The 12,955-nt window shown below is 49.2% G+C and overlaps 1 protein-coding gene across 1 annotated transcript in view; it reads right to left on the reverse strand.

Moving 5' to 3' along the window:
* Positions 1 to 466: 466 nt before the first annotated feature.
* The window catches only part of PSTPIP2 (proline-serine-threonine phosphatase interacting protein 2), a 50,746-nt gene continuing 38,257 nt past the window's right edge, over positions 467 to 12,955 (reverse strand). The window contains exons 17-21 of the transcript XR_003989079.1: positions 2,654 to 2,760; positions 1,893 to 1,955; positions 1,298 to 1,406; positions 1,062 to 1,107; positions 467 to 683 (exon numbers count right to left, since the gene is read on the reverse strand). The gene's annotated coding sequence lies outside the window, so the exon portion shown is untranslated. The remainder of the gene's footprint in view (positions 684 to 1,061; positions 1,108 to 1,297; positions 1,407 to 1,892; positions 1,956 to 2,653; positions 2,761 to 12,955) is intronic.

Consider the following 12,955-nt stretch of genomic DNA (forward strand, 5'->3'; position numbering starts at 1 on the left):
TCAACCTCTGCAGAGGCTAGACCGCTTTGCCATGAGACGGTCTGCTTTAGGCTGATAGATCCGCTCAGAGGGGTTCCCGTGCTACCACGGGAGATACATGGTGAAGGGCTGCTGGCACACAGGGTTCAGATGGAGATGGCTTCACCCAGCCTGCATCCCCAGTGTGCCAGTACCTTCTGCTGCAAACTCATTTAAAGTCTTCCAGAGTTTCAGAGTCTGCTGTTGGTGGTGGTGTGGCTGTAGGACACACTGGCCTTAAGTCACCGAGTACCCAGAGGTGACCACGGCTCTCCAGGATAATGGCCACACCAAACGCGCAATCAGGCTAATGGGCAAAAATGTCACTGCTTTGATTCTGTTAATTTTAAAAGGTGGTGGAAGAAAAATTGAAAACAAAAAAATAAGGGAAACCTTGAAGTGGTGGGACCTTAAATCCAGAAGCCAAGCATGAGACACACACACAGGGTTAGCTGCAACACATCCTGCTGCTTTACTGCCAGGGCAACCCAGAGAAGGCAAATCTGCGCCATTCCGGACCCCTGCAGCGAGGGGTGGACATCCAGAGGACCCCAGTGCTGCGTGAAGGCGTTTTGGGGCTTTTACCTCACAAGCTTTGACAGGCTCTTTCTGCTGTTCTTCCCAGATCTTCTCCAGTGTGGTAATGCTCTGCTGGTAACTCCTGTCTGTGAGAGAAATCACACTGTCATCTGATTAACACTGATTAGAAACACCCTTTGCTAGAAGGTAATACATGAAGCCTGAATTGGCTGGGACACCAGGGAGAAAGCAGCAGTAATGTGTGAGCTCAGCTATGGATGTGCACTGCAAGGAGATGCAGAGCTGCACAGCAAGGTGGAGGGTCAGGCCACAGGGAAACGGTGGGAACAGCCTTGGTAGGGCTATGCAGGCTTCTCCACCTCTGGTATCCTGGGCATGAGTTTCTGAGGAGCCAGCCCTCACCCAAGAGCTGGAGCTCACCCAAGAGCCATGCCATGGCTTCACATGCCCCTGACCCAGGAAACACTCCCCTCACCCTCCAAACCCTGCATTTCCACACTCACCAGAGCCCTCCAGAGACGATTTCGCCTGAGCCAGCTTGAGGAACAGCTGCCAAAAATGGGAGAGAGAAGAAAGTTAGAGGAGAGCCCAAGTGCATCGCCAACGGTACTGAAGCCCAACTGGAGAACATCGCCAGCCCTTCCATCTCACCCCAAAACCCAGAGCTGGGAGAAGAGTCATGGGGCAGGAGAGCTCCAAGGGGGTACACCCTTCCTCCTCCTGTCCCACGGCCACCCACCTCTCCATACCTTCTCCTGCTGCTTCTCTGTAACCATGTTTACGTTGCGGTGCACAGCTTGTTCCGCCTCATCCTTATCCCTGTAGTGCTGCTCATAGAGCTGGCTAGCCTAGGAGTGCCAACAAACAGGGCAGGAGCGTGTTAGCAATCAATGAGTTGCTATTACAGCTCATGCAGGTAGCTCTGGAGGAAAACACAGCCTAGAAGTGAAGAGGAGGCCACAGGCTGCCCGCAGAGCACGGGACAGCACACAAGGTCCCCAGTGCCCTACTGCTTGAGCAAAATTGACCTCACAAGACAAGCTGCTCTTCATTTGGGATGAAAAGCTCATAGCAATCGAGTCCTTGACATCTAAATCACTCATATCCAACCCTGCAAGGCTGTCACCAGGCATGTCCCTGGTGTACTCTTCCGTTTTTCAGAGCACAGTATGCAGACTTCAATGTGAGAGTCTTCCTTTGCTGCACCTCTTGATGTTGTGCCTGCGTGAGTTGCAGCAGAGGAAGACCCTCACATTTAAGACTGCCCCAGCGCTGTGCATGTGTGTTAGCAGTGTTAAACCACATAGTGAGAAACGGCAGCATGTTTGCTTTACCTCCACGGTCGTCTTCTACTGCAGATTCCTGTTTTTGTGAATCGCTTCCATTGTCAGCTCTATCTGTGAAGACAACAGACCCAGAGTCAACACGCCACTGACCATCAAAGCTCCAGGATGGACTGTGTGGCTTAGCAAAGGAACAGGCACAGGCCAAAGTGAGATGGGTTTAAGGACCTGTGTCCACCTCAAGCATCTTCACAAAACCCATCTTTTATACTTCTATCTAAGCCTCCCCTTGTGTATGCAAAGGAACTCTACAAATGAAATCCAGCAATACAGAGTACCGTGTCATCTCCATAGGATCTGGAAAAACTGGGAAGGCCACTCCCTCCTGCTAGGTCCAAATTTCTAGTATTTTTCCCTCATTTTCCAGACAAAGGAATCTCAAGCCAGAAGAGGTTAAAAGGCTTGCCAATTTTAGCAAACCCTACGGAGATCATGCAACACTATATATATGAGATGTACATATATGTATATATGCTTTAAGAACATTCTTGGTTGAGGTTGGTGTCTCTGGAGCTGAGCCCCTGCGATAGCTGGCCCCAAAAGGTGCCCAAAGGAGAAGATGTGGCAGTGAGAAGGCGGCAGTCAGAGGTTGCTGCACAATTCAGCAGCAGGGTTACAACATATAGGAAGGAGCTCAGGACTTCCCAGTAGCAGCAGGCACCGGGGGCACACAGGGGCCTGGGGCATGGTGGGATACATGAGGTAGGAGCCAGGATCCATCACCAGGGATGGTGATGGATCAACACCCTGACCTTCTTCCGATGTAGTTTTTGCGTTTCCCTGAATTCGTCCATTTTCTTTGCTTCTTCCCAAAGGGTTTGCGCCAGCTGGATGTGACCTTGTCCCACACTGTCTATCTCTGTAAAGAAAAGAAATATTTATATTTATATGTACATAAAAAGACTCTGTTGCTCAAGTCAGCTGTTGTAGCTGACATCAAACTGATCTCATACCCACACATCTCCTTGTAGAAACATAGCGTCTAAGAGCCTCGATTCTGAGCGGGAAGAGGCAGCGACAGAACCTGACCTTCTCGACCGGACTTGTCTAGGAGCCAGCAGCCCTGCTCACGCGAGCAGTTGACTCACAGGGGGCGGAGCCAGGACGGACGGCACCAGCCCCGAATGGTTAAAACAGGCCCCAGAGAGGGCGGGTAAATGGGGCGTGAGGGTGCGTGGTGTGGCACTTTGCTCATGCAGGCCTGGCGTGTTCGTGAGCACTTGCTTCAAGGCCGGGGCTTGGTCTGGCAGCTCTGCTCTGGCTGCCCCGGCGGTGGCAGCATCGGCAGCATCTGTCGAACCGATGAGAGGGGAGGCTGCAGCGCGGACCTCGCAATGTAGTAGGTGTTTCCACTTGTCTCTTGCGGCAAGAGTACAAAATGGGCAGGGCTGCACTCTATGTGCCCTGGAGGAGGTCTTTCTGCAGCAAGTGGCTGAGCTGCAGGAGACTCTTGGTAAGCTAAAAGACGACAGGGAAGCTGAGAGGGAGCTGGACTGCTTGCTCCAGGCCCAAACTGCAGGGGCCGCAGGTGCCCACCATAGCACATACGGAAAAGAAGGAGGGTGTTAATCCCGGAAGCTGGGAACTAGTAACAAAAAAAACCCCAAAAAACAAAACCAACAAAAAAGGAGGAAGAGGACAATTAAAAGCAAGGCGCTTCCCCCAAAATCTCATGTCCCCACCCACAACTGCTTTGCAGTTCTGCAGGGGGCTAATGAGGAAACACACACCTTGCCAAATGAAGAACCACCTAATGCACCTGTAAATAGCATCACTGCTAGTGCCTCCAGGAAAAGTGGCGGGTCGTAGTACTAGGTGTCTGCTTTGAAAGACACAGAGGCACTCATCTGTTATCTGACCTCGTCTTGAGGGAGGTGTGTTGCCTACCAGGGGCTCGGATCAGGGATGTTGCTGAGAGGCTGCCTGGTCTGGTAAGTCCTCCTGACTATTACCCACTTCTAGTGGTCCATGTGGGTGCTAGTGATACAGACAGCAGTAGCCTGGAGAATATTAAGAAGGACTACAGAGCCCTGGGAGAGGTGGTTAGGGGCTCTGGAGCTCAGATGTTTTTTTCATCAAGCCTCCAGGTCAAAGGGGAGGACCTTGAAAAGGCTAGGCAGATTTGGCAGGTTAAGAAATGGTTAGAACAGTGGTGCCGTAGTCAGGGGCTTGGTTATTTAGGACATGGGACTCAGTTTGAGAGGCCAGGTCCTTTGGAGGCTGGTGGAGCTGGTCTGACAAAGAACGGGAGGAGCTGCTTTGGTAGACTGGCCAGGCTGGTCAAGGCAGCTTTAAACTAGATGTGTTGGGGGAGGGGGGCATCGATCCATCCCAACACTCCCAATCAGTTGCCAGCACCTGTAATAAATGCTTGGAGCTATGCAGAGATATTTCAGCTGCTCCAGCCAATGAGTCGGCTTCATTTGGAACTCGGCTCAGATGCCTCTACACAAACACCCGTAGTATGGCGAATAAACAAAAGGAATTAGAGATGTGTGCATGGCTACAGGGCTATGATATCATTGGTATCATAGAAATATGGTGGGATGGCTTCTATGATTGGAGTGTTGGAATGGAAGGTTATAGGCTCTTTAGAAATGACAGGCCAGGCAGACGGGGAGGGGGAGTTGCTATTTATGTCAGTGATAGGCTGGAAAGTATGGAACTCCGTCTGGGGACAGGTGGTCAGTCAACAGAGAGTTTGTGGGTCAGGGTCAAAGGGAGAACAGCGATGGGGGACATTACTGTGGGGATCTGCTACAGACCGCCTGATCAGGAGGACTCTGTGGACGAAGCGCTCTATAGACAGATAGGAGCAGCCTCATACTTGCAGGGTCTTGTCCTTATGGGGGACTTCAACCATTCTGCTATCTGTTGGAGGGACAGTACGGCCTGGCACAAGCGATCCAGGAGGCTCCTCGATTGTGTGGAAGATAACTTCCTCTTCCAAGTAACGGAGGAGCTGACAAGGAGAGGGGTCATGCTTGACCTCGTGCTCACCAACAGGGAGGGGCTGGATGGAAATGTGATGTTCCAGGGAAGCCTTGGTTGTAGCAATCATGAGATGGTTGAGTTCAAGATCCTCAGGACAGTGAGAAGTGCACATAGCAAGCTCACTGCCCTGGACTTTAAGAGAGCAGACTTTGGCCTCTTCAGGAACCTGCTTAGTAAGTTTCCATGGGATAAAGCCCTAGAGGGCAGGGGGGCTCAAGACTCTGGTTGATGTTCAAGGATCACCTGCTACAAGCTCAGGAGTGTTGTGTCCCGACTAGAAGGAAATGCAGCAGGAGGGCCAGGAGACCTCCATGGATGGATAAGGAGCTGCTGAGGAAAGTTAGAGGGAAAAAAGAAGCTTACAAAAAGTGGAAGCAAGAACAGGCAACCTGAGAAGAATACAGGGATATTGTCTAGGAAGCTAGGGACCAGGTCCGGAAAGCTAAGGCTCAGTTAGAATTCAATCTGGCAAGGGATGTGAAAGATAACAGGAATAGCTTCTGTATGCACATAGCAAACAGAAGACAGACTAGGGACAACGTGGCCCTCTGGAAGTTATCAGGAGAACTGGCTACCCTGGGTTTGGAGAAGGCTGAGGTTCTTAATGACTTCTTTGCCTCAGTCTTCACTGGCAAATGCTCTGAGCACACCGCCCAAGTCTTGGAAGGCAGCTGCAGGGACTGTGAGAATGAAGACCTTAGGCCCACTGTAGGAGAGGATCAGGTTCGAGACCATCTTAAGAACCTGAACATGCACAAGTCCATGGGAACTGATGAAGTCCATCCGTGGGTCCTGAAGGAGCTGGCAAATGAAGTTGCTAAACCACTGTCCATCATATTTGAAAAATCATGGCAGTCAGGTGAAGTTCCTGACAACTGGAAAAAGGGTAATATAACCCCCATTTTCAAGAAAGGTGGAAGATCTGGGGAACTACAGACCAGTCAGTCTCACCTCTGTGCCTAGCAAAATCTTGGAGCAGATTCTCCTGGAAGGCCATGCTGGGCATTTAGCCCTTTGCTTTTAACCTTCCTGTTTAGTGCTGTGCATTCTCCTAAAACATGAGTGTTAGTTTTATTTCCTAGATTCCTGCGTATTTAAGATGAAAGTTTCATAGCTTCAGGTTGTACAGTCTGAAAAATAGAAGTTTAAAATAAAATAAAAATTAATAAAACCCTCAAAATAAAAACATTTTGCAGTAGAAGAGACTGATAAGATAGGCTGAGAGCATTGGGGTTCTTCAGCCTGGAGAACAGAAGGCTCAGGGGAAGCCTTCCAGTACCTAAAGGGCGCCTACAAGAAATCTGGAGAGACTTTTTACAAGAATACTTACTGACAGGACAAGGGGGAATGGCTTTAAACAGAAAGAGGGGAGATTTAGATTAGATATTAGGAAAAAATTCGTCATCGCGAGGGTGGTGAGAGACTGGAAAAGGTTGCCCAGAGAAGCTGTGGCTGCCCCATCCCTGGCAGTGTTCAAGGCCAGGTTGGACACAGGAGCTTGGAGCAACCTGGTCTAGTGGACAGTGTCCCTGCCCGTGGCAGGGTGTTGGAACTGCATGATCTTCAAAGTCCCTTCCAATCCAAACAATTCATTGATAAAAGGCAGCAGGACTTCGGAAGCAATGTACAAGCTTGACTATGTAAAGGTCAATCCTGCTGGGGCCTGCCTTTCAGTGTAAGAAAACTGGTATCAAGAAGTTATTCAAGCAAGCACAGTCACATCTGCCCCTCACCCCGATGAATTCAGGCAGGTTTCAACGTGCAGCAACCTGAAGCAAAGAGTTGCCCCAGGTTAGCAGACAGCCAACCGGGGGTACAGAAAACCTGATGCTAGAATAACCTCAGGCTCATCCTGCTGAAAGTGAGTGGCCATACCGCAGAACAGCACCCCAGCAAGTTCGTCAAGGGACATAAGCCAAGCATAGCTCGCGATTCAAGCCCCAGGGCTGTTTCAAACCCACAGCTATGAACAGCCAGCTGCTCTCACAGCAGAGCCACGCTGCGGAGGTTCACCGAGGGTCGGGGCAGCAGACAAATGTGGCTCGGGCAGAGAGTGGCCTCAGCACAGGAGAGCAGAGTGCCAGCCCTCGGGGTAGGGATGCTGCTTGCCATGTGTACATGGAACTGAAAGGACAATGTAAGGTGGCCAAAGCATCATCTTGGAGATGATCTAATTAGAAACGTAGAATCATTTAGGCTGGAAAAGACCTTTAACATCATTGAGTGCAACCGTTTACCCCGCGCTGCCAAATCCACCACTAAACCATGTCCCAAAGTGCCACACCTGCACATCTTCTTAACACCTCCAGGGATGGTGAATCCACCATTGCCCTGGGCAGCCTGTTCCAGTGCTTGACAACCCTTTCAGGGAAGAAATTGCTCCTAATATCGAGTCTAAACCTCAGCTGGTGCAGCTTCAGGCCGTTTCCTCTTGTCCTATCACTTGGTACTTGGGAGACAAGACCAACCCCCACCTCACAACCTCCTTTCAGGTAGCGGAATCATTGCAGTATCGTCCCTAAATCCTGTCCAGGGCTTAGTAAAGTCTGGGAAATTCAAGTGTTAAACATGCATCGTAGAGCAGAGGAACCTCTGCTGGATCCCACAGTTATAGAGTTGATAATGTAGAAACGTATATTTGCACATCTACCCCACCACCGCCCAAATCACGTACATGGACTTGACAAATAGAGGTAGAGATCACACACTACCTCCGAAGAATGTGTCACAGCGAGGATTGCTAAGATTAAGACTTTCAGGCACAAGTAGAGCTACGTAGCCAGGGATTCAGGATTCTGTCTTAAAACAGTAGTTTGCAGGATAAATTTGTCACCAAACGTGTAAAATAACTTCCTCTGCAGGAGTACCATCCTCATTGGTACATCCAGGATCGGTGGTGGCAGCTTAAGAGGGAATGAGCAGGGTGCTAACCAAGTCCGTGTTTAAGAAAAGCTAAAACCTGCCCTGTGTGGGGAGAGCCTGCTCTGACTTCCCGTGTGGCTCCAGCCATGCCCTGCCACCAACTAAGATCATGGAACCACAGCCTGGTTTGGGTTGGAAGGGAGCTTAAAGCTCATGCAGTTCCACCCCCCTGCCATAGGCAGGGACACCTTCCACTAGAGCAGCTTGCTCCAAGCCCCGTCCAACCTGGCCTTGAACACTGCCAGGGATGGGGCAGCCACAGCTTCTCTGGGCAACCTGTGCCAGCGCCTCACCACCCTCACAGGGAAGAACAACTGCCTAACATCTCATCTCAATCTCCCCTCTGTCAGCTTAAAGCCATCAACCAACCTCCATAACCTGCCTGGCTACTTCTGGGGAGAAAAAAATATCCCAAAATCTCTTGTTTTGGAGGCACAACGCCTGAAAGACACCCAGAGAACAACAAGCTGTCACACAGGCGTTAGGACACAGCAGCGAGGAACAGGCAATGCAGTTTTGGACAGCGTACAGGAAAGCAGAACGACACAGGCGAGGGCGGTGAGCATCTGCCTTGCATTTGCAACAGAGTGATAAATGGAAAGGAGCTCCAAGAGCCTCGGCTGAAGAAACGAGAAGGCTGGAGGCAATAGAAAGGAAAGAGATTCTGACTGTCATAGGTACAGCAGAATTAGGAAACTAAGCAGGGAGGCATTAGTGATCTGTAAATATTTGAGTGAAGTAAGTGGGATGAAGACTGGTGATACATTAATGAATTTAATGGGGTGGAATTAAGAAAGGGCATGTTTAAGCTGAGAATAGGGGTGGAAAGCTTTTGAACGGAGAATCATAGGCTGAAAAACTGCCTCCCTAAGGGAGGTGGTGAAAGCTTTATTGCCTGAGATTTTATATGCCAGATTAGGAGAGACACCAGGGGACTCATTCTGAATTTTCAGGGAGATGGGCTGAAAGGTTAGGAAGGGAGGACAAAAGGCAGGCGGTGGTGCTGGCTCCAGAAATTTAGGGAGGACAGCCCAGTGCCATTTGTAGGCTGCTTTGGCTCTGGTTTATCATTCTCTGACCACATCTGCCAAGAGTGAAATGATTTCAGCCCTAGTTACCTCCTTGAAGAAGCAATAAGAACTCCTCCAGCTGAGAAGGGGGAGTCTCGGTGGGATATCTCTAGAGAGGATCACCGGGAAAGGGAGCAGCAGGGGCTTCTTCAGGCCTGAGCTTCCAGGGGTTGGTCAGCACCACCGCTGCCACCACCTTCCTCCGCGGCTTCCCCAAAGACAATGGGAGGAAATTAACTCAGAGCAGAGGCAGGAGTGACCCAGAGCCGTGCTGTGGTGTCAAAGTAAAAGCTGTCTGAGAAGGCGCTTTGGCTCTGACGGCTTCCAGGCTGCTTCCCTCTCTGGCTCTTGGCAGGGGAAACAGAGATCCTCCATCCCTCTCCCATCTCTTCCCCAGCCTCACATCAAAAGTTTCCCTGCAGCTCCAGAATGGGAGAACGACTTTTCATGAGCCCATCCCCATGCATCCGACGGTGGCAGCGGTAGTCACATTACTGAGCATCCTCTGCCAGAGGAATATATAGAACCTTCACCTTCTGAGTAACATTTAAACAACGCCCGTTTTCCAACGGGCCATGGGCTGCCAAGCATCTGAAATCACAAATGGGCTGCCAAAACCCAGCCAAGCCATCACCCAGGCTCCTCCACAGTGGGGACCATGAGGAAGGGCACCAAGGGGTTCACCCATCCCAGAGCCACAGCCCACATGTCTGCTGGGGAAGGCAGAGACAAAAAACCTTTCCTTACTGCTGGGTTTCACCAGTCAGTATTGCCTAATCAATGCTGTGCTGCTTAACTAGCGTGAAAGGCATATTTAGCAAGCGGCTAGAGGAAACGTTTATTAGATTAGGTGGTGGCTTTGGAGTTGGTTGGGGGCTTTTTACCGGTGATTACGTGGCTCAGGAAGAATGGTGCAATGCTGAATGACTTCAAGGCAGATAGAGGCAGCGCTGTATCTCCCATGTAGGTGGTACCCAGCAAAGAGGGAAGGAACCGCAAGTTTTACTTTAAACTTATTGGTAAAGCCTCTGCTTACTCACTCATGGTGTTTTTTGTTTTCAGAAGAAATGTTTCTGAATTGGAGAAGCAGAAATCCTCCCAGCCTGATACCAGTGTTTTAATGAAGGATAAAACGAAAAACGTTTCTAAAGTCTCTTGAAGTTACTTACAGCAAACGCAAACTCACAGCGAAGGATCCCCTGCAGCATGCAAGGCTAGGATTACTGTTGTTTCACTGCTGACCCTGTAGTTTAGAAACTCAAAGAATAGGTCAGAAAAGACCTATTCAGTACTAGATGGAACTAAAACAAATCTGAAGTACACTTAAAATTCGACACATCACATTTTTTACTGATAAGTACCCAAACAGAATTGAGTATCGAAAGAGTATTTGGATTGTGTTAGTGGAGAAGGTACAAAATGCAACTTACTTTTAAAATAAATCTTGAAACTATTTTAATACTTTCTTAAATTGTATTTAATTACAAAGTCCCATATTAATATTCTGTACCTACTAAAGGATTGATAGGAATGAAAAAATAAATTGAATGCTTTCGGTCAAAGAACGATTGAAAAGCAATCGCAATGAAATGTATGCAACAAATAACAGTATTTCTATAGTACTAGCCAAACATGTAGCCAGAAAGAGATCCCATCTGCATCGAATCACAGAATAATTTGGGTTGGAAGGGACCTTCAAAGTCCATCTGGTCCAACCCCACTGCAATGAGCAGGGACATCTCGTACTAGATCAGGCTGCTCAGAACTACATCCATCTATTGATTCAATGCATTTTGAGTGAATAGATACATATATCAGCTCAGTAGCCTTCAACTTGCTTAAGGTATTTTGCATTTTTCTAGCATTTAAGGTTAATTACTCTGGGGTTAGTACCTACATGTTTTCTTTTAAATAAACACCCATCACTTAGCTAGTATGTGGATGAATCTTAATTTCTCTAAAGCTGTTGCTATTTTGCACATTGTGCTGGTAAGAACATTATGTCACTGTGTGCTAAAACGTATACAAGTTTACACTCAAGGTTAACCAGTTTTTCATGTCTAGTGCATAATTTTAATTCCATTTTTTTCCTTTTCAGGTGGAATTTGGATCCCCACCTTTTCCTGGAGGTGGATTTGAGCACATGGTGGTAAAGCACGCACACCTTTTGTGCTTTGTTGGTAAAACTGATGGTCTGCAGCTCCAGCCCCAACACTCGGGAGCCCCACACAAAGCTCACAGTGAGCACAACTGCTCTCGGGCTGCAGGTGTTAATAGATGGGTGTTTCCAATAGTCAGGCTGTGAGCTGAGAGCGGAGCAGCTGATGTAACCCGAAATGAGGCCCCTCCAGGCACTCACTCGTGTGTCATTCTCAGCAGGGTGATTATTTCATGATATACAGCAGCCGAGGGGCCCAACTGGCAGCCTCCTTCTGTAAGCTCTGCTGTGACCTCTGTGGGAACACTCAACAGCTGACAGGGCAGAGGGTGAAGCCCAAAATCAGTGCCTCAGCAGAGCACTCAGGCTAGCATGCTCCTGCGAGGCATTCCTGGCATCCCATCCCCATGCTGGACAACACTGACAGTGAGGAAGGATGCCTCTGTTGGCCCTGCAGGGCACTCAGCCCATGCAAACCCTACCTGAAGAACTGAGCAGCCTCACTGGCAGCCTACTGGCAGCACAAATCTTCCTTGATTCTCCCCATTTCCATCAAAAGCTGCGCTTTTGACCCGACAACTGGCCACAGATTTATGCTGCATGTGCTGCAGATGGCTCAGCTGTGCCACACAGCTTGAGTGCAGCTGCTGGGTGGTTTGTTTTTTTGGGGTTTTTTATTCCTTGCCTTTCCAGTGCTAGGAAGCAACACGTGGTGATGTTTGGAGAGCTCTCGAGTGAGCCTGGCCCTGCTGCTGCCTGTATTTGTACTCTTTGCTGATGAATGGGACACACAGCGCTTGTGGTGCAGCTGCCCTGCGGGTGCAGGGGGAGAACACCCCCCAGGTTTCACAACCGGTGTGGTATTATGTGATGAAGTGGTGCTAAAGGAGAGCCACAGCGCTGGGAAAGCCTCCCAAGCCTCAAGTTACAGCTACACACGTGTGATAAAAAGCCTTCGTCTGATGTTAGCTGAGTAAGCCTGAGATTCTCATTGAAAAGCAGGGCTGAAAGCATCTTCAAGCCCTCATCTAATCCATCTTTGTATCCTAAAGCATGATCCTTGCATTACAAACACTCCAGCAGTGCATTTCTGATCTGCTTTTAAGAGCCTCCAGTACTTAAGATTCCTTAATTGTCAGGCCATGACCTCTGCTGCCTTACAATGGCTGCCTTGTTAAACCATTCTCTGACAAAACCCTGCTATATTCTGATGTCTTTCAAGACTTCTTTTCCCTTCCATAACAGAAAGGTCAGATTATGCTGTTGCTTTTTACAGATTCAAACACTACTCCCTTGCCTTGTGCCAGTGTTTTTTTTTTTCGTAAGCAGGAGCTGTATCCATAGTCATCCCTGCACTACTACTCACGCTCTAGATTTCATGTCGGTCACCTCTAAGGTAAGTTCTCCTTAGCCAGCTTAGCCCACGTGTACAAAAGATGGCTTGTCCACTTGCTTTTGCCATCTTGACAGGCTGAGAGCTGGCCTGGTTCAACCTGGAGAACAGAAAGCTCCTAAAGGGGAGACCTTGGAGCAACTCCCAGTGCCTAAATGGGCTACAAGAAACCTGGAGATAGGCTTTGGACAAGGGCCTGTAGGGACACAACAAGGGGAATGGCTTTAACCTGACAGAGGGGAGATTGAGATGAGATCTTAGGCAGTTCTTCTTCTCTGTGAGGGTGCTGAGGCGATGACACAGGTTGTCCAGAACACTGCCCCGTCCCTGGCAGTGTTCAAGGCCAGGCTGGACGGGGCTTGGAGCAAGCTGCTCTAGTGGAAGGTGTCCCTGCCCATTGCAGGGGGTTGGAACTGCATGAGATTTAAGCTCCCTTCCAACCCAAACCAGTCTGGGATTCTATATTATGACCTGAGTGCTCCCCACCAAGGTGCACACATACACACAGGCTCATCTT

This window comes from Strigops habroptila, chromosome Z, assembly GCF_004027225.2.
Source record: "Strigops habroptila isolate Jane chromosome Z, bStrHab1.2.pri, whole genome shotgun sequence".
Classification (NCBI taxonomy): Eukaryota; Metazoa; Chordata; class Aves; order Psittaciformes; family Psittacidae; genus Strigops; species Strigops habroptila.